We start from the raw sequence: 24,965 nt of genomic DNA on the forward strand, positions 1-24,965 counted from the left end.
CTGTGTGGTAGTTGGAGGCTCAGTGCTGGTGGGAGGCTGTGTGATAGTTGGAGGCTCAGTGCTGGTGGGAGGCTGTGTGGTAGTTGGAGGCTCAGTGCTGGTGGGAGGCTGTGTGGTAGTTGGAGGCTCAGTGCTGGTGGGAGGCTGTGTGGTAGTTGGAGGCTCAGTGCTGGTGGTATTTGAAGCATGGTTCAGACCTTTTGATTTTTTACTTAAAATCTTCTCTACTTACCAGTTGTCGTTTGTGCGTCAGCTCCCAGGCTCAAGGCTGTATACAGAAAAATACAGATTATGCATTAGCTGTGTGATGTTACCTACATGTCATCTACATTTATATCTGGCTTTTTATGTCACCAGTCTCAGGGCCGGATACTGAGAATTTTAGCCATTGGGCTACAACATTAACAGGCAGGTGCCAGGCAGGAGGAAGATGCCCCAATTTATCCCATGGCTCACTCTGGATGATGCATTTTCGCACATTGGTGCCACCTTTACTCCAGATATTGTTTGGCTTTAAAGCAATTAATCAGCCTAATATGCTGCCTTATTTAAGACATTATATTGCATCTGCCATTTGGCTACTAGCAATTCTGAAAAATAACATTGAAAACACAATTTGAGGCCGGTGTTATTTAGGAGAAGAGCGCTGCCCCTCCACAGCTCCCCCCACTGTTCAGAACAGGGATTGTATTGCTGTGTGTAAATATGTATAGCGGCCTGTAAGTCAATGCATAGAGGGTCTGGGAGAGGCGGGGGCGGCGCTCTGCTCATAAATACCACCGCTCTTAAACTATACGTCCTGTGCATTCTTTAATGGCAGCATAGTAAGCTGATAGATCAACCATTAAAGTGATTATCTAATTTATTGTCCCTATTCTTACTGTATATGATCCGTTCTGTTCCTGAGCTGGTTGTCAATAAATGTGCAGGGGAATGATCACAGCCGCACTCAATTTATAGTGAACAGTGACTATAATGGCTCCCTGCACCGCCCTGATAACTGGAAGCTTCTTCTATCTGCTCCTGTAAGTTGGCTAAACAGTATATAAATGGTATTTACCTGCAGTTTAACCCATATATGCAGGTAAATAATGTGGAGGTGACTGGTTCCTTCTAAAGGTGTAATATTGCTATAATATATGATGAGAGCAGAGATCTTGCCCGAGTGCTACAAGAACAGTTCCAAAAATTTGCTTTACTGCAGCAAAATAGGAAATCTCATTCCTAAAAATATATTTATAGTGTAGCAGACATGCTGTATATGTATATAGCACAGGTGTCCATTACCAGCTATTGAAAATAGTGATTCCTGGGTATGGGCCCAACGTTATAAAAGAAGAGTTAGTTTTTATCATAACTCATCCTATAGTGAGGGATCACAAAAACCAAAAGGCTGTTTCTGATGACGCTTTCCTTGAAAGGTAGAGGGCTTAATGTTTCAAAAATGCTGAAGGAGGGACCGAACAATGATTGCAGGTTTCAAGACTTTTGGAATTTTTGAAAGGATGGAGGAGGTGCAAATTCATGAAAATTTCTGTTTCAGGACCAATGTCCAGTGCAAAGATTCATCCACTTACCTGCAAGGAGCAGCCCGAGCTTGAGCGCCTTCCAGTTCATTCTGAGATCAGAGTCTCAGACCTTTTCCTTGTGTCCTCAGTGTCTGTGGATGTATAAATGAGAAATCCATTTAAGTTTAGTATTAACACTCAGTCACAACTTAAATGTATCCTTATAATAAAAAAAAGCTCCTTGTGACCCATGGTTTTCACATTTTATTGCACTTTTTTCTACCAAAGATTGCCTAAATAAATAGAACATTTCTAATCTTTAAAAATGTTCAGAAAACAGTTGACATTAGTGATGAGCGAGCACTAAAATGATCGGGTGCTCGATGCTCGGGTCGAGCACATTAGAATACTCGGGTGCTCGACCCGAGCAACGAGCTCAATGTAAGTCTATGGGAAACTTGAGCATTTTTCAGGCGACTCCCCCCCCCGGCGGTCTGCACAGGGCCTAAAAATTGCCCAAATCGATGGGAACAGTGCTCAAATGACATGGGGACAGCATGGGGAAGACCCCTGGAAGCATTTCTGCCTCCCAGGTCACTTCTGTCAACAACGTTGTCAGAGATATTTTGCCACTTTTACGGACTCACAATAAAACATACAAAAACTAAACCAAAATGGATTTTCGTGGGAAATATGTTAAGGAACATCCTTTCCAGGGTCATGACATATATAAAGCAAAATAAATAACCAAAAACAAAAATACTCCTCCACATCTTGGGCTATGTTCACACATAGCATTTTTGATGTGTTTTTTCACTTTTGCATTGCTTTCAACCATGACAAATGCATTCACCAGGAAATGTCATTTTAACATTTTACAACCTTACCTGGCCATGTGGTGTGTGAGATATCATCAGACACATCGTGTTTCATTTATGAAGGAGGGACTCTGAAAGTCACAAAGCCTATTTTTATAGGGCCATCAGGCAGCTTTTACTACACTGTGTTCCAAATTATTATGCAAATAATATTTTCTCAGATTTTCCCAAATTACCTATATGAATTGCAGTCATTGTAATTTTCCAGTCAAATAACTATTAGAGTACAATTGAAAGGTTTTTGTACAAACTGCCTATGATAACAGGATATTTTTAAAAAAATAAAAAACTCAAACTGCACTGTTTGAGTTGAAAACTGTTTGATTTCAGTTTGTAATAACCTGCTAATGCTTATAATTTCAAAAATGACCATTTTTTGTTCTTTATTAAAATGAAAAGGTTGAAAACTCTGCTGTGCATAATAATTTGGAACATGCATTTTGAGTGCAGTTTGAGTTTTTTATTTTTTAAAAAATATCCTGTTATCATAGGCAGTTTGTACAAAAACCTTTCAATTGTACTCTAATAGTTATTTGACTGGAAAATTACAATTACTGCAATTCATATAGATAATTTGGAAAAATCTGAGAAAATATTATTTGCATAATAATTTGGAACACAGTGTATTCTTAAAGGGCAAGCAGTCGGCCCTCACTATTCTTAGAGAGCCATCAGCCGGCTATGTTTTATTGTTCCCATTACTAAAGAGTGGGTCTTCTATACTGTTATTGCGTATGCAGTGAGTGGCAGGGCTGCTGAAAATTTGGATGCACCCCAATACCACTTTGAAAATTTTGGATGCACCCCAATACCCCTTTGAAGAGACTTAGAGCAGGGCCCCCTGAAAACAATGAAGTGGGTCTCCCATTGTGTTTGCCTATGCCTATGCAGTGAATGCAAGGGTTGCCAAAAATTGGAGGCGCTCTAATGCCCCTTTGAAGAGACATGGAGGTCAGAGGGCCCCTCAAAACAATGTTCCCATTATTAGAAAGTGCTGGCCTATGCAGTGAATGCTAGGGTTGCCAAAAATTTGGAGGCACTTCAATGCCCCTTGGAAGAGACATGGAGGTCACAGGGCCTCCTCAAAACAATGTTCCCATTATTAGGAAGTGGGTCTCCCATTGTGTTTGCCTATGCAGTGAATGCAAGGGCTGCCAAAAATTGGGAGGTACTCCAATGCCCCTTGGAAGAGACATGGAGGAGGGCCTCATAAAAAAATGTTCCCATTATTAGGAAGTGGGTCTCCCATAGTGTTGACCTATGCAATGAATGCAAGGGCTACCAAAAATTTAGAGGCACTCCAATGCCCCTTGGAGGAGGGGCTCATAAAACAATGTTCCCATTAGAAAGGAGTGGGCCTCCTATACTTGTAATGACCATGCACTAAGTGTATGGGCTGACAAACATTTACCCCTGGGGGGTATACATGAACATACTGTATAAATTATTTTTTTTTACGGGCATCATAAACACCCTTTAAAAAAATTATGTGGGTGTTGCATCACAGACCACGGTCACCCTGGTGATATGGTGGTGGAGGATGAGGAGAAGGAGGACAAGAGCAAATAGCCAAAATCAGGAAGGGTATACCCATGTCTGGGTGTGAAAAGGTGCATGGGAATACACCTCCCAAGAAAAGACACTGGATTGGAGTTTATGTTACGCTGCTATCATTCGGTGGTGTTGAGAAGTCTGGCCCAATCCAGCCCTTGTTCATTTTTATAAGAGTCAGTCTGTCAGCATTTTCAGTTGACAGGTGGATGTGCTTATCATTATTCCATCAGCAACACTAAAAACCTGCTCTGATAAAATGCTAGCGGCAGGCAGGCCAGGACCTCCAAGGCGTAGAGAGCCAGTTCATTCCACGTATCCAGCTTGGATACACAATAATTATAAGGCACAGAGGAATCACGGAGGACGTTGGTACGGTCGGCAAGGTACTCCCTCAGCATCTTCCCAAACTTTGCACTCCTTCTGAGAGTACCCTGCGCCTCAGGGCTTGTGCGATGGGAGGGACTGAGAAAACTATCCCAGAACTTTGACAGTGTTCCCCTGCCTCTGCTGGATTGAAGTTGTGTCTCTCTCGCCTGTACTCCTTGGTTGTCCAACGAACTGTGACCTCTGCCACCAGCGTTTTCAGATGGGAATTTTTTTAATAGTTCCGCAACAACGGCCTTCTGGTACAGCCCCATTTTTGTAGACCTGTCCGCCTCAGGAATAAGAGATATAAAGTTCTCCTTGTAGCGTGGGTCTAGAAGTGTCACCAACCAGTACTGACTGTCACCCAAAATTTTGAGAACGCGAGGGTCATGGGAAAGGCAGCGTAACATAAACTCAGCCATGCGTGCCAGACTACTAACAGGCAAGACTTCTGTGTCCTCACCAAGAGGATGACTGACCATGCTCTCCTCCTTCTCCTCTCTGTCCTCTAGCCACCCACACTGAACAGACGGTATTACAGCTCTGCAGGTAGTACCGTCTATAGCACATGAAACTAGATCCTGTTCTTCCTGCTCCTCCTCTTCCTCATTGTCCCCAATCCATGTTGGGATGAGTTGAGGCTGGGCTGTGTGTAATCACCCTGTATGGTTCCTTGCTCCATCTCTTCGTGCTCCGCCTGCAATGCATTGTCTTTTGATTGTGAGCAGTGAGCATTTCAGAAGACAGAGATGAGGGATGGTGACGCTAATTATGGCGTCATCACCGCTCACCATCTTGGTGGAGTCCTCAAAGTTTTGGAGGATGGTACATATGTCTGACATCCATGTCCACTCCTGAGGTCTTATGTGTGGAGTCTGAACTGAATACCGACGGCCTTGTTGATGCTGGTACTCAACAACTGCCCTCTTCTGCTCACAAATCCTTCCCAACATCTGCAGTGTAGAGTTACAACGCGTGGGGACGTCACACACCACACACCAGTCTGTGAGCTGGAAGCTGAAAACACTGCTGAAACACTGCAAGAGCGGCGGAAGCTGTAGCTGACTTTCTAAAATAGGAACACAGGCGGCATACTTTAACAAGCAGATCCGGCAGCTCCGGATAGGATTTGAGAAACCGCTGAACCACGAGGTTAAGCACATGGGCCAGGCATGGTACGTGTGTGAGCTTGCCTCGCCTCAGAGCTGCCACCAGGTTCCGGCCATTGTCACACACGACCATGCCTGGCTGTAGGTTCAATGGTGTGAGCCACGGATCTGCCTACTCTTTCAGAGCTGTACACAACTCTTCAGCATTGTGTGGTTTGTCACCAACGCATATTAGCTTCAGCACAGCCTGTTGCCGCTTGGCCGAGGCAGTGCTGCAGTGCTTCCAGCTTGAGACTGATGTGGTCATTTCGGAGATGGAGAAGAGGAGGAGGAAGTTAAGGAGGATGAGGTGCAGGGGCTGTAGACCATGGGGGCAACCCTGATTGACCTAGGGCCCGCAATCCTTGGTGTAGGGAGGACGCGTTCCGTCCCAAGGTCCGACTGGGTCCTGGCTTCCACTATGTAAACCCAGTGGGCCGTCAGCGAGATGTACCGTCCCTACCCACAAACACTTGTCCACATGTCCGTGGTTAGGTGGACTTTCCCAGTAACTGTGTTGTTGAGGGCACGGCTAATGTTTTTGGACACATGCTTGAGTAATGCAGGGACGGTACACCAGGAGAAATAGAGGCGGCTGGGGACCGAGTACCGAGGGACGGCCGCCGCCATCAGGTTGCGAAATGCTTCCGTCTCCACGAGCCTAAAAAGCAACATTTCGAGCGCAAGCAGTCGTGAAATGTGAGAATTTAGTAGTGTGGCCTGTGTGGCATTGGCTGCATATTTGCGCTTGCGTTCCAGGGACTGGGGTATGGACAAATGAACGCTGCACTGGGAGAAGGACGTGGACGTGCTTCCTGATGCTGCTACTTGAGAGTGTGCAATGACAGGTGCAGGGCAGGAGGCATCTTCGCATGCACCATGGACAGGGGATTGACTTGCATGCACAACAGCGGAAGAAGCGATGGTGCCACCTGCAGACACTGTTCCTGGACCCTGGGGTTTGGCCCACAAAGTCGGGTGCTTTGCTGCCATGTGCCTGATCATGCTGGTGGTGGTCAGGCTGGTCATTTTTCCACCTGCTGATGGTGATGCTGATGCTGGCATGGCAGGTGGTGCAAATGGCCATTTTGGCGTTATTGGCAGAGTCTTTTAAAAAACAACCGGACTCGGGAAGACCTAACAGTTGTACTGGCAACTTCCTTTGTGTTGGTGTTACGGGGAACGGTTGCCTGCCTTCTGTCTGCGGCCACCACACTGCTTATTCCTGCCTGTTGGGGTGCTCTGCCTCTCTCCCCCTGTGTGCTGCTCTCCTCGCTCTGCATGTCCTGCCAGGTTGGGTCAGTTACTATGTCATCCACCACCTTGTCTTCCACGTCCGCACCCTGGTTCTCCTCCTGACTTTCTGGCAATTGTGTCTCATCATCGTCCACCTCTTGTGACACTTTCCCACCATCGCCTTCATGTGACCGTGGCTGCTCAAATATTTGGGCATCGTTACATGCGATCTCCTCTTGCCTTGCTTCAAGTGGACCGGGCGAGAGGCCCGAATCTATAAATTGAAAACTGAACAGCTCTTCGGAGTGTCCAAGTGTGGGATCATTTGTCTCCGGGCACTCGGCATGGTGGGAGGAAGGAGGATCAGGGTGAGGAAAATGCGGTCCAGACTCACAGCTACTGAGACTTGACCGTGTGGAAGACAGGGTGGTGGTGGTGGCTAAGTGACTGGAAGCATTATCCGCTATCCAACCAACAACCTTTTGACACTGCTCTGGGTTCAATAGTGGTGTGCTGCTGTCTCCTAGGAATTGGGACAGGAAGGTCGGGCGAGAAGATGTGGGTGTTTGTTGTGGCACAATTTCAGCTTGCCCAAGGCCTTGGCCTCAGCCTCTGCATGCACCATCACCATCACGTCCAGTTCCCCGTCCCTTGCTACGTGCCTTGCCCATTTTAAATGGAGGACAATATCTTCCACGCTCACTACAAATGACTGAATTTGTAGCAAACTTATATGTGATCCGTGTGACGGAGAAACCACAGTTTTAAATACCTGGCCTGTAGGTAACTATTTTGAACAGCAAACTGGTGTCAATTGCTTCACTGACACACTGAAACAAATTTTTAATGGAGGTCAGAAATGGCAGTATTTTCTGAAAACGTATCTGATCCGTGTGACAGAGAAACCACAGTTTTAAATACCTGGCCTGTAGGTAACTATTTTGAACAGCAATCTGGTGTAAATTGCTTCACTGACACACTGAAACAAATTTTTAATGGAGGTCAGAAATGGCAGTATTTTCTGAAAACGTATATGTGATCCGTGTGACGGAGATAACAAAGTTTTAAATAGCTGGAATTTTAGCGCTGTAGTATGGAAAGGACCTGGCTGTATTCTGCAGTGCCAACAAGCAAATGGTGCAGAAAAACGGTGTTCTCAGGATTGCTTTTTAAGCAAAGAATGAGGATTAAGATCCAAAAAAAGATTCCTTGTCCCTGAGACCTGGGCCTTTGTCTAGAAATATCTAACAGCAGCAGAAGGCAGAACTGGAATGGAGCCTCTTGTACTATATGCACTGCAGTCTGCTATATACCCTGCCTGCCTGCCTATATATACTGCCTGCCTGATATCTCTGCAGATGGATTAGTCCTCAGAAGGACTGTTTGTTGAGATGGATATGTGTAATGAAAGTGTTTTCTCCCTACACTACCTAATACACAAGCAAATCTCTCCCTAGCTCAGCAGCAGCTCTCCCTACACTGTCTGATTCCGGAGTGACTGTGACGAGCATGGCGGCGCCAGGTCTGATATAGACCTGATGATGCTGTGCGCCCAGCCAATCACTGTAATGCCATAACCACCATGGCTGCGGCATTACAATGAGTGGCAGGCAATCCCTGCATGTTGATTGGCACTCTAAAGACGCCAAACATGCAGAGAGGCGACCCGAGCATCCGCCCAAGCATCTCGCAAGTACTCGGCGAGCTCCGAGCATCTCTAGTATTGAGATTCTCGGGCGAGTACCGAGTACTTGCGAGTATGCTCGCTCATCACTAGTTGACTTCATTGAGTTTAATAATGACTGTTTATTAGTGTTGAGTGAGCATGCTCGACACTGCTCGGTACTCGCCCGAGCATCTCACTACTCGGGATGTTCGGCGAGCACCGAGCATTTCCGGGTTACTCGGGGGGGGAGCTCGAGTCTCCGCCCTGCATGTTTGGCGCTCTTTACAGAGCCAATGAACATGCAGGGATTGCCAGACAGTCACTGTAATGACGTAGCCATGTTGTTTGTGGTCATTACAGTGATTGGCTGGCCGCACAGCGTCACCTCGAATATTTAAAACCGGGCGCCGCCATCTTGGACACAGTCGCTCCGGATCAGACAGTGTAGGGTCAGTGCTGCTGAAATAGGGAGACATTTATCCTGCGAAATAGTTAGTGTAGGGTCTCTAAAGCCTGTCAAATCAAACAAACAGTCCTTCTCAGGACTAATATCCATCCCAGATATCAGGCAAGCTGTATAGGAGACGCAGTGGTTATACCAGCATATACTGCATTACAGTCCTGTGTGCTTCTGCTGGTCAAATTGCTAGACTTATTCCCCGGTCTCAGGGGCCAGGAAAAATCCTTTTTTTTTCATCTAAATCCTGTATTTTTTTTTTCCTCAGTCAGATACGCGTCTTATTAACCTTTTGGTATTCTCCCCCCCAAAAAAAATTGAGTGTGTCTGTGACTGTTCAGACACCAATATATCTGTTTAAAAGAGTCTGGTGTAGGCCAGAAAAGTATAACTGTGGTTTTGCAGTTTCACAGGTCAAATCTCTGCTTTATCCTTTTTTTTGGCATTTTTTACCGTAAAAAAAACTGTAATAGTGTCTCCCTGACTGGTCAGACACAAATATATCTGTTTAAAAGACTCTGGTGTAGGTCAGAAAAATATAACTGTGGTTTTGAAGTTCCACGGCTCAAATCTCTGTATTATCCTGTTTTTAACATTTTTTGCCTTAAAAAAAAACAGTAATAGTGTCTTCCTGATTGTTCAGACACAAATATATCTGTTTGAAAGATTCTGGTGTAGGCCAGAAAAGTATAACTGTGGTTTTGCAGTTCAACAGGTCAAAGCTCTGTATTATCATTTTTTGTCATTTTTTGCCGTAAAAAAAAAACAGTAATAGTGTCTCCCTGATTGTTCAGACACAAATATATCTGTTTGAAAGATTCTGGTGTAGGCCAGAAAAATATAACTGTGGTTTTCCTCTTCCACGGTTCTAATCTCCTTTTTATTACCCTTTTTCCATTGATAGTGCGAGTGTAAGCTATTTTACTTAATTTACAATGGGCAAGGCACGTGGCAAGGGACGTGGAACTGGACGTTCTGGTGATGGTGCGTGTAGAGGACGGGGCCGTGGTCAAGGTGAAAATGTGCCACAAACAACAGCCACATCTTCTCGCTCCCAGTTCTTGACCGAATTACTAGGGAAGCACACAACAACAAGACCACTATTGCGAACTGATTAGTGTGAACAGGTTATTAATTGGATAGCAGATAATACTTCCAGTAACCTGGGCACCACCACCTCCGGTCTGTCTTCCACATGGTCAAGTTTTAGTAACAGTGAGTCTCGACAGCATACTTCTCCTCAACCTGATGCTCCTTCCTCCCACCATGCCGAGTGTCGTCAGACAGCAACTGATCCCACACTTGGACACTCTGAAGAGCTCTTCACTGGTCCATTTCCATATTTGTGCACCTCGCCTGCTCCGCTTGAAGTGGTGGAAGAGGAGATCCCATGTAGCGATGCCAAAATATTTAAACAGCCACGGCCAGAGGTAGTCGACGCTGGCAATTTGTCACAAGAGGTGGACGATGACGAGACACAATTGCCACGAAGTGAGGAGGAGGATCGTGGTGCGCAAGTGGAAGAGGAGGAGGTGATGGATGATCTAGTAACTGACCCAACGTGGCAGGAGGACATGCAGAGCGAAGCCAGCTGAACACAGAGGGAGGGAGGCAGAGTACCCCAACAGGCAGGAAGAAGCAGTGTGGTGGCCGCAGACAGAAGGCGGGCAACCATTCCCCGTAACACCAACACGAGGGACGTTGCCAGTACAACCGGTAGGTCTTCCAGAGTCTGGAATTTTTTTAAAGACTCTGCTGATAACCCCAAAAAGGCCATTTGTACCACCTGCCATGCCAGCATCAGCAGTGGTGACAAAACTACCAGCCTGACCACCTCCAGCATGATCAGGTACATGGCAGCAAAGCACCCGACTTTGTGAGGCGAACCCCAGGGTCCACGACCAATGTCAGCGGGTGTCACCACTGCTTCTTCCACTGTTGTGCATGTAATAGAGCCCCCTGTTGTGCGTGCAAGGCAATCCCCTGTCTATACTGCATGCAAAGATGCTCCCTCCTCTCAGTCTTCACTTGTTATGGCAGTTTCTCAAGAAACAGCATCAATGTCCATGTCCCACCGCAGCGTTCAATTGTCCATATCCCAGACCTTTGAACGAAAGCGCAAATTCGCAGCCAACGCCCCACAGGCCACAGTTCTAAATTCACACATTTCACGACTGCTTGCGTTGGAAATGCTGCCTTTTAGGCTAGTGGAGACAGAATCCTTCCGCAACCTTATGGCGGTGGCCGTCCCTTGGCACTCGGTCCCCAGCCGACACTATTTTGCCCGGTGTGCCATCCCCGCACTACACAAGCACGTGTCCCAAAACATCTGCCGTGCCCTCAACAACGCAGTTACTGGGAGAGTCCACCTGACAACGGACATGTGGACAAGTGCTTGTGGCCAGGGACGGTACATCTCCCTGACGGCACAATGGGTAAACATAGTGGAAGCCGGGACCCAGTCGGACCTTGGGACGGAACACATCCTCCCCACACCGAGGATTGCGGGCCCTATGTCAGTCAGAGTTGCCCCCACAGTGTACAGCTCCTGCACATCCTCCTCCTCCTCCTTATGTTCAGCCTCCATCTCTGATATCACCACATCAGTTACAAGCTGGAAGCACTGCAGGACAGCCTCAGCCAAGCGGCAACAGGCTGTGCTGAAACTCATAAGCTTAGGTGATAAACCTCACACTGCTTGTGAGTTGTGGACAGCTGTGAAAGAGCAGGCAGATCTGTGGCTGAGACCGCTGAACCTACATCCAGGCATAGTCGTTTGTGACAATGGCCGTAACCTGGTGGCGGCTCTGAGGCAAGATCACACACGTACCATGCCTGGCTCATGTGCTTAACCTCGTGGTTCAGCGGTTTCTTAAATTGTACCCTGAGTTGCCAGATCTGCTCATGAAAGTACGCCGCCTGTCAACTCATTTTCGCAAGTCGGCTACAACTTCCGCCACCCTTGCTGTGTTGCAGCAGCGTTTGCAGCTTATGGCACACCGACTGGTGTGTGATGTCCCCGCACGTTGGAACTCTACCCTCCACATGTTGCAAAGGATTTGTGAGCAGAAGAGAGCAGTTGTGGAGTACCAGATGCAACAAGGCCGTCGATATTCAGGTAAGACTCCACACATAAGACCTCAGGAGTGGACCTGGATGTCTGACATATGTACCATCCTGACAAACTTTGAGGAGTCCACCAAGATGGTGAGTGGCGATGATGCCATCATTAACATCAGTATCCCACTTGTCTGTCTTTTGCAACTCTCTCTGCAGAGAATTAAAGAGGAGGCATTGCAGCCAGAGTATGATGAGATGGATCATGAAGCCGTAGCGGGCGATTACACACAGCCCAGCCTCATCTCATCCCAACGTGCATTGGGGGACAATGAGGGAGAGGAGGAGGAGGAGGAGGAAGAACAGGAGCTGGTATCATGCGCTGTAGACGGTAGTACCTGTACAACTGTCATACAGTCGGTTCAGCGTGGGTGGCCTAAGGACAGGGGGGAGGAGGAAGAGCAGAAGGAGTAGAGCATGGTCAGTCGTCATCTTGGTGAGGACACGGAAGTCTTGCCCGTTACCAGTCTGGCACGCATGGCTAACTTTGTTACACTGCCTTAACCATGACCCTCGCATTGTCAAAATGTTGGATGACAGTCATTACTCGTTGGTGACACTTTTAGACCCCCGCTACAAGGACAACTTTCACTCTTTTATTCCTGAGGTGGAGAGGTCAACAAAAATGTGGCAGTACCAGATGGCCCTTGCTGCAGAACTGTTAAAAATTCCCATCTGAACACGCTAGCGGCAGAGGTCACAGTTCGCTGACTAACCAAGGCGTACAGGCGAGAGAGACGTAACTCCAATCCAGCAGAGGCAGGGGAACACTGTCAACATTCTAGGACAGTTTTCTGAGATCCGCCCAGCTTACAGGCCCTGAGGCGCGGGGTACTCTCACAAGGAGTGGAAAGTTTCAAAAGATGGTGAGGGAGTACCTTGCTGACCGCACCAGCGTCCTCCGTGATTCCTCTGTGCCTTTTAATTATTGGGTATCCAAGCTGGACACTTGGAATGAACTCGCTCTGTATGCCTTGGAGGTCCTGGCCTGTCCTGCCGCTAGCTTGTTATCGGAGCGTGTTTTTAGTGCCACTGGGGGAATTATAACTGATAAGCGCACTCGCCTGTCAACTGGCAATGCTGACAAGCTGACCCTTATCAAAATGAACAAGGGCTGGATTGTTCCAGACTTCTCATCACCACCAAATGACAGCAGAGTAACATAAAGTCAAATCCACTGTGTTATGTCGGGAGGCGTATTCCCATGCACCGTTTCACACCCACACATGGGTATACGCTTCCTCATTTCGGCTGTATTTTGCCCTTCTCCTTATCCTCAACCTCCACCACCACTATACTACTAGGGTGACCGTGGTCCGTGTTGCCAGCATTGCATGTTCCTCCGTCCTAATTTTTGCCAGCTTTTGCTTGGAAGGCATAGGCAAAGACTATGGGAGACCCACTCTCCAATAATGGGAATAATGTTTTTAATATGCTGTACTGCATGGCTCTTGTAAGGGGCATTAAAATTGTCTTGTTAAGCTACTGCGACCTCCACCATTCTTCCAAGGGGCATTAAAACCGTCTTATTAAGCTACTGCGACCTCCACATCTCTTCCAAGGGGCATTTAAACTGTCTTGTTAAGCTACTGCAACCTCCACGTCTCTTCCAAGGGGCATTTAAACCGTCTTGTTAAGATACTGCAACCTACACGTCTCTTCCAAGAGGCATTAAAACCGTCTTGTTAACCTACTGCGATCTCCACCACTTCTCCAAGGGGCATTAAAACCGTCTTGTTAAGCTACTGCAACCTCCACATCTCTTCCAAGGGGAATTTAAACCGTCTCGTTAAGCTACTGCAACCTCCACGTCTCTTCCAAGGGGCATTAAAACCGTCTTGTTAAGCTACTGCAACCTCCACGTCTCTTCCAAGGGGCATTAAAATGGTCTTGTTAAGCTACTGCAACCTCCACGTCTCTTCCATGGGGCATTTAAACCGTCTTGTTAAGCTACTGCAACCTCCACGTCTCTTCCAAGGGGCATTAAAATGGTCTTGTTAAGCTACTGCAACCTCCACGTCTCTTCCATGGGGCATTTAAACCGTCTTGTTAAGCTACTGCGACCTCCTTGTCTCTTCCAAGGGGCATTAAAACCATCTTTTTAAGCTACTGCGACCTCCACCATTCTTCCAAGGGACATTAAAACCGTCTTGTTAAGCTACTGCAACCTCCACGTCTCTTCCAAGGGGCATTTAAACCGTCTTGTTAAGCTACTGCAACCTCCACGTCTCTTCCAAGGGGCATTTAAATCATCTTGTTAAGCTACTGCGAAATCCAATTCTCTTCCAAGGGGCATTACTACCATCTTTTTAAGCTACTGCGACCTCCACGTCTCTTCCAATGGGCATTAAAACCGTCTTGTTAAGCTACTGCGACCTCCACCATTCTTCCAAGGGGCATTAAAACCGTCTTGTTAAGTTACTGCGACCTCCACGTCTCTTCCAAGGGGCATTTAAACCATCTTGTTAAGCAACTGAGACCTCCACCACTCCTCCATGGGGCATTAAAACCATCTTGTTAAGGTACTGCCACCTCCACCACTTTTCCCAGGGGCATTAAAACCGTCTTGTTAAGCTACTGCGACCTCCACCACATTTTCAAGGGGCATTGATATTGTCTTTTTATTCCACTGTGACCTCCACGTCTCTTCCAAGGGGCATTAAAACCATCTTTTTAATCTACTGCTACCTCCACCGCTCTTCCAAGGGGCATTAAAACTGTCTTTTTAAGCTACTGCGACCTCCACGTCTCTTCCAAGGGGCATTTAAACCGTCTTGTTAAGCTACTGCGACCTCCACGTCTCTTCCAAGGGGCATTAAAACCGTCTTTTTAAGCTACTGCGATCTCCACGTCTCTTCCAAGGGGCATTTCAACCGCCTTGTTAAGCTACTGAGACCTCCATGTCTCTTCCAAGGGGCATTAAAACCGTCTTGTTAAGCTACTGCGACCTCCACGTCTCTTCCAAGGGGCATTAAAACCATCTAGTTAAGCTACTGCGACCTCCACGTCTCTTCCAAGGGGCATTAAAACCGTCTTGTTAAACCATTCTGAACCTCACAGCTCTTCCAAGGGGCATTGAAATGATGTTTTTAATTAACTCTAACCTCCATGACTCTACCAACGGGCATTGCATTTCCTCCTAATTTTAGTCAGCTTTTGCTTTTCAATGCATAGGCGAACACTAAGGGAGACCCACTCCCCAATAATGGGTAGAAGCTTTTTAGTATGCTGTAATCCACGTCTGTTTCATGGGCCATTGCAGTTCCTCATAATTTTTGGAAAGCCTTCCATTCACTGCTTAGGCCAACAGTGCACACTAGACCCAGTTGCTATAAATGGAAAAAATGGTTTAGTTAAGGCCCTCTGACCTCCACGTCACTTCCAAGGGGCATTGGAGTGCCTCGAAATTTTTGGTAGGCATTGAACTCACTGTATGCCCTATAACTGTGTAGCTGAACCGCTCCTTTTGGTACAGAAACATATCCTACAAGACGTGTGGTTGACTGGCCTGATATTGATGTGAATGGTCCCTGCTCCTCCTGCTGGTCCTCCTTTGTCACCACCTCATCCACATTCATCACCTGAAGCTTTGTTTTAATGGGAGTCATAGAACTGGGATAGTAGCAGGAAAACATCCAGCAATCCTCGGAGGAGGTAGGATATGCGCCAAAACGCTGACCACCTCAGGCCTAGCCGCTACTACATACTTGCGCTTGCATTCCAAGGAACAGAAAGCTAAGGAGATGGATGGCCTCATGATCCTGAATAATTTGCTCATTGTATAGGAGGCCGACCACTGCTGCTATATACCTTTTGAACTCTGTGTTGAAGCCTGATTGACCCAGGACCCGCAATCCTCTATGTCTGGAGGACGTGTTGCATCCCAGTGTCCAACTGTGTCCCGGCTTCCACAATATTAACCCAGTGTGAATGCATGAGATGGACCATCCCTGGCCACATTCACTTGTCCACGTGTTTGTGATTAGGCTGTCCTTCAAATCGGGGCGGCTGGGGACCGTTTATGGACACCCGGTCGCCCCCAGGCGGCTGGGGACCGTGTGTGGACACCCGGCCGCGGGGTGGCTGGGGACCGAGTATGGACACTCAGCCGTCCCCTGACGGCTGGGGACCGAACGTGGACACCCGGCCGCCGGGCGGCTGGGGACAGAGTATGGATACCTCGCTGCAGAAGCAGCCATGAGGTAGTGGCCAACTTCGGCCTCCTCCAAACTAAAAGGCCCCATTTCAAGTGCAAGCTAGCAGTATGGTATTGCAGCCTGGGGGTGGGTGGGTGGTTTTGGCAGGTTGCACACTTACGTTTGCATTCCAAGAAAACAAAGAAGATGCTAACTTCTATCATCATCATCATGCTCCTCACCTTGGCACTCTCAACTCCCCTGATGGAAAAGCCAGGGCCCACCGGAGGAGTCTGGTTCTCTGGTGGGCTCGTCCAATGCTGCCCTAAAGCAGGTAGGGCTAAGAAAAGTGTGTGGGGGATGTTCCGCAGGGAAATAGGGGCGGCTGGGGACCATTTATGGACACCTGGCCGCCCCCAGGCGGCTGGGGACCGTGCGTGGACACCCTGCCGCAGATCGGCTGGGGACTGAGTATGGACACCCGGCCGCCCCCTGGCGGCTGGGGACTGAGCATGGACACCCGGCCGCGGGGCAGCTGGGGACTGAGTATGGATACCTCGCTGCCAAAGCAGCCATGAGGTAGTGGCCAGCTTCGGCCTCCTCCAAATTAAAAGGCCCCATTTCAAGTGCAAGCTAGCAGTATGGTATTGCAGCCTGGGGGTGGGTGGGTGGCAGGATGCATACTTGTGCTAGCATTGCAAGCAATGGGGGAGGTACAATTGAACACTGCCCTGGAACAAGGACTTGCACGGGGATAGTTGCAAGTCTGCATCTTCTGATGCGGCAAGGATCACTTCTGATGGGCACACTTTTAGGCAGTGACCTGGGTGTCAGATATGCTTACAGTGGTCTTCCCCATGCTGTTCCAATGTCTTTTCAGCACTGTATGCATGTGTCACACAGCACATGGCCAGATAAGATTGTAAAATGTTAAAATGACATTTCCCGGTGAATGCATTTGTCACGGTTGAAAGCAATACAAAAATGCATAAAAAATGCTACTTGTGAACATAGCCCATGGTGTGGAGGAGTATTTTTGTCTTTGGTTATTTATTTTACCTTATACACAAGTCTTTACCCTGGAAAGGAAGTTCCTTAACATATTTCACAGGAAAGCACTTTCAGTTTAGTTTTTGAACGTTTTCTTGTGAGCCCGTAAAAGTGGCTTAATACCTCTGACCACGTTGTTGACAGCAGTGACCTGGGGGTCAGAAATGCTTCCTGGGGCGATGCCCATGCTGTCCCCATGTCTTTTGAGCACTGTCACTATCGTTTTGGGCACTTTTTAGGCTTTCTACAGACTGCCGGGGGTGCCGCCGCAAAAATGCTCGGGTCTCCCATAGACTAACATTGGGCTCGTTGATCGGGTCGAGCACCCGAGTATCACGGCGAGCTCGGCCCGAGCTTCGAGCACCCGAGCATTTTAGTGGTCACTCAACACTACTGTTTATTCATTGATATGATGCTGAATTTATACACATAGATTGTAATTCTACAGATACCTCAATCTCATGAAATTAGCTTTTTCTGTTTCTTCTTTTTATTATTAATTTTTTCCTAAAAATAGCAGTTATGATGTTTTGTAACAAATTTGTTTAGAGATAGATAAAGATTGGTCAAATAAATACAGTACAGACCAAAAGTTTGGACACTCCTTTTCATTTAAAGATTTTCTGTATTTTCATGACTTTGAAAATTGTACATTCACACTGAAGGCATCAAAACTATGAATTGACACATGTGGAATTATATACTTAACAAAAAAGTGTGAAACAACTGAACATATGTCTTATATTCTAGGTTCTTCAAAGTAGCCACCTTTTGCTTTGATGACTGTTTGCACACTCTTGGCATTCTCTTGATGAGCCTCAAGAGGTAGTCACCGGAAATGGTTTTCACTTCACAGGTGTGCCCTGTCAGGTTTAATAAGTGGGATTTCTTGCCTTATAAATGGGGTTGGGACCATCACTTGTGTTGTTCAGCAGTCTGGTGCATACACAGCTGATAGTCCTACTGAATAGACTGTTAGAATTTGTATTATGGCAAGAAAAAAGCAGCTAAGTAAAGAAAAACGAGTGGCCATCATTACTTTAAGAAATGAAGGTCAGTCAGTCCGAAAAACTGGGCAAACTTTGAAAGTGTCCCCAAGTGCAGTTGCAAAAACCATCAAGCGCTACGAAGAAACTGGCTCACACGAGGACAGCCCCAGGAAAGGAAGACCAAGAGTCACCTCTGCTTCTTAGGATAAGTTTATCCGAGTCACCAGCCTCAGAAATCGCAGGTTAACAGCAGCTCAGATTAGAGACCAGGTCAATGCCACACAGAGTTCTAGCAGCAGACACATCTCTTCAACAACTGTTAAGAGGAGACTTTGTGCAGCAGGCCTTCATGGTAAAATAGCTGCTAGGAAACCACTGCTAAGGATAGGCAACTAGCAGAAGAGACTTGTTTGGGCTAAAGAACACAAGGAATGGACATTAGACCAGTGGAAATCTGTGCTTTGGTCTGATGAGTCCAAATTTGAGATCTTTGGTTCCAACCACCGTGTCTTTGTGCGACGCAGAAAAGGTGAACGGATGGACTCTACATGCCTGGTTCCCACCGTGAAGCATGGAGGAGGAGGTGTGATGGTGTGGGGGTGCTTTGCTGGTGACACTGTTGGTGATTCATTCAAAATTGAAGGCATACTGAACCAGCATGGCTACCACAGCATCTTGCAGCGGCATGCTATTCCATCCGGTTTACATTTAGTTGGACCATCATTTATTTTTCAACAGGACAATGACCCCAAACACACCTCCAGGCTGTGTAAGGGCTATTTGACCAAGAAGCAGAGTGATGGGGTGCTACGCCAGATGACCTGGCCTCCACAGTCACCAGACCTGAACCCAATCAAGATGGTTTGGGGTGAGCTGGACCGCAGAGTGAAGGCAAAAGGGCCAACAAGTGCTAAGCATCTCTGGGAACTCCTTCAAGATTGTTGGAAGACCATTTCCGGTGACTACCTCTTGAAGCTCATCAAGAGAATGCCAAGAGTGTGCAAAGCAGTCATCAAAGCAAAAGGTGGCTACTTTGAAGAACCTAGAATATAAGACATATTTTCAGTTGTTTCACACTTTTTTGTTAAGTATATAATTCCACATGTGTTAATTCATAGTTTTGATGCCTTCAGTGTGAATGTACAATTTTCATAGTCATGAAAATACAGAAAAATCTTTAAATGAGGTGTGTCAAAACTTTTGGTTTGTACTGTATATGGTCAGATTGATAATAGATATTCATGAAGAACAACAAAGCTGTTGATTCACTGTTGTGAAATAGTTTTCCAAGTAGCTCCACTCATTATAGTAGAGGAACCTGTTTATCTAGGGTTGAAATTTGACCCACTCCTAAATTTAGAAATAGAAAAATAGATATGTCTGAAATATCTATTAGAAAAACAGATACATAAATAGATTTACAGAAAACGAGGATTAGAAAAGTTTATTCACTTGTGAATACATGGCATTACTTATCCTGTACTGATCCTGAGTTACATCCTGTATTATACTCCAGAGCTGCACTGACTATTCTGTTGGTGCAGTCACTGTGTACATACATTACTTATCCTATACTGATCCTGAGTTACGTTCTGTTTTATACTCCAGAGCAGCACTCACTATTCTGCTGGAGCAGACACTTATCCTGTACTGATCCTGAGTTACATCCTGTATTATACTCCAGAGCTGCACTCACTTTCCTGCTGGTGCAGTCACTGTGTACATACATTACATTACCTATCCTGTACTGATCCTGAGTTACATCCTGTATTATACTCCAGAGCTGCACTCACTATTCTGCTGGTGCAGTCACTGTGTACATACATTACTGATCCTGAGTTACATCCTGTATTATACTCCAGAGCTGCACTCACTATTCTGCTGGTACAGTCACTGTGTACATACATTACATTACTGATCCTGTACTGATCCTGAGTTACATCCTGTATTATACCCCAGAGCTGCACTCACTATTCTGCTGGTGCAGTCACTGTGTACATACATTACATTACTGATCCTGTACTGATCCTGAGTTACATTCTATATTATACTCAAGAGCTGCACTCACTATTCTGCTGATGCAGTCACTGAGTACATACATTACATTACTTATCCTGTACTGATCCGGAGTTACATTCTGTATTATACTCCAGAGCTGCACTCACTATTCTGCTGGTGCAATCACTGTGTACATACATTACATTACTGATCCTGAGTTACATCCTGTATTATACTCCAGAGCTCCACTCACTATTCTGCTGGTGCAATCACTGTGTACTGTAAGGCGGCGGTGTTCACACAGTAACTGAGGCAGTGACCCAAGCAAGTCCAACATAAGCAGCTTTTATTCAGCAAACTCACAGGTAACAGAAAGTCCTCCGGTTCGCAGTCGGGTTAAGTCCATAACAATGGTTGTCGGGGGCAACGGCCACGCTGGGCTGCTCAGAGCCTGACGGGTGCGGAGCCTTCCCAGGCGTGGGTTCAGGTACTCACAGGCCCGCCGAGCTTTTCCTGCTGTGCTCTTAGCAGGTCCCAACACTGAACAACACTAATCCTTACTGCAGGGTTTTTAAAGGACCTGTGGCAAGAGCCACTGGAAAACCCGGGTTGGAGGGAGGCGGCCGCCCCACTGCCTTCCTGTAGCCTCCTCCAAGAAATGAAGGCCCTGCCGGGTTTTACTTAATTTGCCTTAGCCAGATAATCTGACCAGGTGAATGCTCACCTTCATTCCTGCATTGCAGCCGCAGCTGTGTCTGTGACTGCCATGTACTCCAATGGGTTTAATAAATCTCTGTGCACATTCTGGGGGAGATATAACGTCCCTCGTATATGATCCCGGTCACTGCCTCACAGTAGATACATTACATCACTGATCCTGTACTGATCCTGAGTTACATCCTGCATTATACTCCAGAGCTGCACTCACTATTCTGCTGGTGCAGTCACTGTGTACATACATTACATTACTGATCCTGTACTGATCCTGAGTTACATCCTGTATTATACTCCAGAGCTGCACTCACTATTGTGCTGGTGCAGTCACTGTGTACATACATTACATTACTGATCCTGTGCTGATCCTGAGTTACATCCTGCATTATACTCCAGAGCGGCACTCACTATTCTGCTGGTGCAGTCACTGTGTACATACAGTCATGGCCAAAAGTTTTGAGAATGACACCAAAATTATATTTTCACATGATCTGCTGGCCTCTGGTTTTTATCTGTGTTTGTCTGATGTTTATATCACATACAGAAATATAATTGCAATCATATTATGAGTACCAATAGGTTATATTGACAGTTAGAATGAGTTAATGCAGCAAGTCAATATTTGCAGTGTTGCCCTTTCTTCTTCAAGACCTCTGTAATTCTCCCTGGCATGCTATCAATCAACTTTTGGACCAAATCCTGACTGATAGCAGTCCATTCTTGCATAATCAATGCTTGCATTTTGCCAGAATTTGTTGGTTTTTGTTTGTCCACCCGTCTCTTGATGATTGACCACAAGTTCGCAATGGGATTAAGATCTGGGGAGTTTCCAGGCCATGGACCCAAAATCTCTATGTTTTGTTCCATGAGCCATTTAGTTATCACCTTTGCTTTATGGCAAGGTGCTCCATCATGCTGGAAAAGGCATTGTTGGGCGCCAAACTGCTCTTGGACGGTTGGGAGAAGTTGCTCTTGGAGGACATTCTGGTACCATTCTTTATTCATGGCTGTGTTTTTAGGCAAGACTGTGAGTGAGCCCATTCCCTTGGCTGAGAAGCAACCCCACACATGAATGGTTTCAGGATGCTTTACAGTTGGCATGAGACAAGACTGGTGGTAGCGCTCACCTCTTCTTCTCCGAATAAGCTGTTTTCCAGATGTCCCAAACAATCGAAAAGGGGATTCATCAGAGAAAATGACTTTGCCCCAGTCCTCAGCAGTCCACTCCCTGTACCTTTTGCAGAATATCAGTCGGTCCCTGATGTTTTTTCTGGAGAGAAGTGGCTTCTTTGCTGCCCTCCTTGAAACCAGCCCTTGCTCAAAGAGTCTCCGCCTCACAGTGCGTGCAGAAGCACTCACACCAGCCTGCTGCCATTCCTGAGCAAGCTCGGCACTGCTGGTAGTCCAATCCCGCAGCTGAAACAGTTTAAAGATACGGTCTTGGCGCTTGCTGGTCTTTCTTGGGCGCCCTGGAGCCTTTTTGACAACAATGGAAGCTCTCTCCTTGAAGTTCTTGATGATGCGATAGATTGTTGACTGAGGTGCAATCTTTGTAGCTGCGATACTCTTCCCTGTTAGGCCATTTTTGTGCAGTGCAATGATGGCTGCACGTGTTTCTTTAGAGATAACCATGGTTAACTGAAGAGAAACAATGATACCAAGAACCAGCCTCCTTTTAAAGTGTCCAGTGATGTCATTCTTACTTAATCATGACTGATTGATCGCCAGCCCTGTCCTCATCAACACCCACACCTGTGTTAATGGATCAATCACTAAAACGATGTTAGCTGCTCCTTTTAAGGCAGGACTGCAATGATGTCGAAATGTGTTTTGGGGGTTAAAATTCATTTTCTGGGCAAATATTGAATTTGCAAGTACATTAATTGCTGTTAAGCTGATCACTCTTTGACATTCAGGAGTATATGCAAATTGCCATTACAAAAAATGAAGCAGTAAACTTTGGAAAAATTACTATTTGTCTCATTCTCAATACTTTTGGCCATGACTGTACATTACATTACTGATCCTGTGCTGATCCTGAGTTACATCCTGCATTATACTCCAGAGCGGCACTCACTATTCTGCTGGTGCAGTCACTGTGTACATACATTACATTACTGATCCTGTGCTGATCCTGAGTTACATCCTGCATTATACTCCAGAGCGGCACTCACTATTCTGCTGGTGCAGTCACTGTGTACATACATTACATTACTGATCCTGTGCTGATCCTGAGTTACATCCTGCATTATACTCCAGAGCTGCACTCACTATTCTGCTGGTGCAGTCACTGTGTACATACATTACATTACTGATCCTGTACTGATCCTGAGTTACATCCAGCATCTTACTCCCCACGATTCAAGTTTCATAGATCAAATCTTTCAGCAATTGCTACTTGTTCAGTGTCAGATGATAGAGTGAACATTAGCGCCCCCTTTGCATTATATGATGTCTGCTAAGCAGTTAGACAGGATATCTAACCATACACTTGCTGATTTGAAGTCTGAAACATATTTAACTGCTTCCTCAACTGCAAAGGACATATTCATTGCCTCATATATATATATATATATATATATATATATATATATATATAATCTCATAAAGCCTCCTAATAGTCCAAATCATTTAGCCCAAATCCTGTGTACAAGACACAGAGGACCATTAACTTTGGATAAATAAATATCATTTACTGTCTTTCTCAGATACTGTCACAGGAGCTTTAAGTAAAATAACTTGGAATAAACAAATCATTTTCCGGGAATGAAAGACAAAACAATGATATTTTCCATCCTCACCTGAGTGCAGATAATCCCTGTAGATCCTCCTGGCTGATAAAGGTAAGTGTGAGGTCTGGAAGGTGACAATGGCTTAAATAAAGGGGGCAGTGCCAACTAGTTTCATGAGTCAGGTACCTGCACAGAATATCATCCCCTTTCCCTGCTCACACCTGACACTGGGATGCAGGAATAGCAGGACATCTCAATTAACACAGTCATCACCATTATAAAATGTAATACAAGTATGTGAGGAGTGAGAGAAAGAAGCTGAGACAACCCCAGGCAGGGCCACAGCTTCTGTTGTAAAGAGGATAACAACAGCCCGACCTTGCTGAAATAAACAGTCGGGCTGTTCACTGCCTGATTAACACGGGATCCCAGGTGACTACGATGACAGAAGCCTACTTTCAACAGCGATATCCAGAGATAGTGCAGTCTGAATGGGGATCAGTAATTAGACTCACGGCAGCTAATCAATTAACCATCCCGGTCGCAGGGGTGGTATGGATGAAGATCCGAGTGTGTGGAAAAGATGTGGGGAAAAAAAGGGGTCGTCTTGGTCGCAGGGGGAACCGGAAGTGGACCCCCGGTGACCCACAGAATGAATGTGCTGAAAGAGATCGGGCAAATCCTGATTAGTGAGCCGAAGGAGATTCCTCTAGACCGGTGGGACTCACGAGCCCCCCAAAGGAGGGTTTTTCAACAATTAATCCGAGCCGTCCAGGCTCAGGAGACGTCGAGTGAAGGGGAGGTCCTGGGGAAAATAATAGTGCCAGCAGCTACGGCGCTCACCTTACCGCCAGGACAAACTACTCACGTTACCCGCACGGGCCTGCACACCTCTTGAGGGGGTCGAAGTTCAGATAGAACCAACATCGATGGAAAAAGTACCCCCCGGACTCCTGGTGGCTCGGACACTAGCCACCATCCAGGGTGGCAATGTTATAGGGCAGTGCCTTAATCTGGGCGAAGGTGATCTCACACTCCCTCCCTGGGCGGAAATAGCCCAGACTCTGGGAATGCCAGAGAAGTTGGTGCGACCTGATGTGGTACAGCTGTCCGCTGTACGAGGAGACCACTGGGCTCCGGTGGTCACAGTGCCGCCAGAATCCCCCCAATGCTAGTGCAAAGGAATGACGAAGAATCCTAGAATTAATGCAGGCTGAATTGACGGGACTTTCACCTCGACAGGTGCAGCAGGTTGAGGAGGTACTGAAGCGGTACCAGAAAGTCTTTGCTCGCCATGAGGATGATTTTGGTTGCACCAAAGCCATTATCCACGAGATTCCCATGGGGAGCGCTGCCCCAGTGCGGGAGAGATACCGGCAGATACCTCCCCAGATGTATAAAGAGGTTAAGGAGATG

The 24,965-nt window shown here is 46.5% G+C and overlaps 1 long non-coding RNA gene across 1 annotated transcript; it reads right to left on the reverse strand.

Moving 5' to 3' along the window:
* Positions 1-243: 243 nt before the first annotated feature.
* On the reverse strand, positions 244-23,772 carry LOC141157002 (uncharacterized). The gene is made up of 3 exons (XR_012247732.1): positions 23,619-23,772; positions 1,578-1,660; positions 244-268 (listed from the first exon to the last, which is right to left on the reverse strand). It is a non-coding gene; the product is annotated as an uncharacterized lncRNA (long non-coding RNA).
* Positions 23,773-24,965: the final 1,193 nt, after the last annotated feature.

Source organism: Phyllobates terribilis, unplaced genomic scaffold (assembly GCF_046119375.1).
Source record: "Phyllobates terribilis strain yellow unplaced genomic scaffold, ASM4611937v1 Scaffold_8__6_contigs__length_399053987, whole genome shotgun sequence".
NCBI lineage: Eukaryota > Metazoa > Chordata > Amphibia > Anura > Dendrobatidae > Phyllobates > Phyllobates terribilis.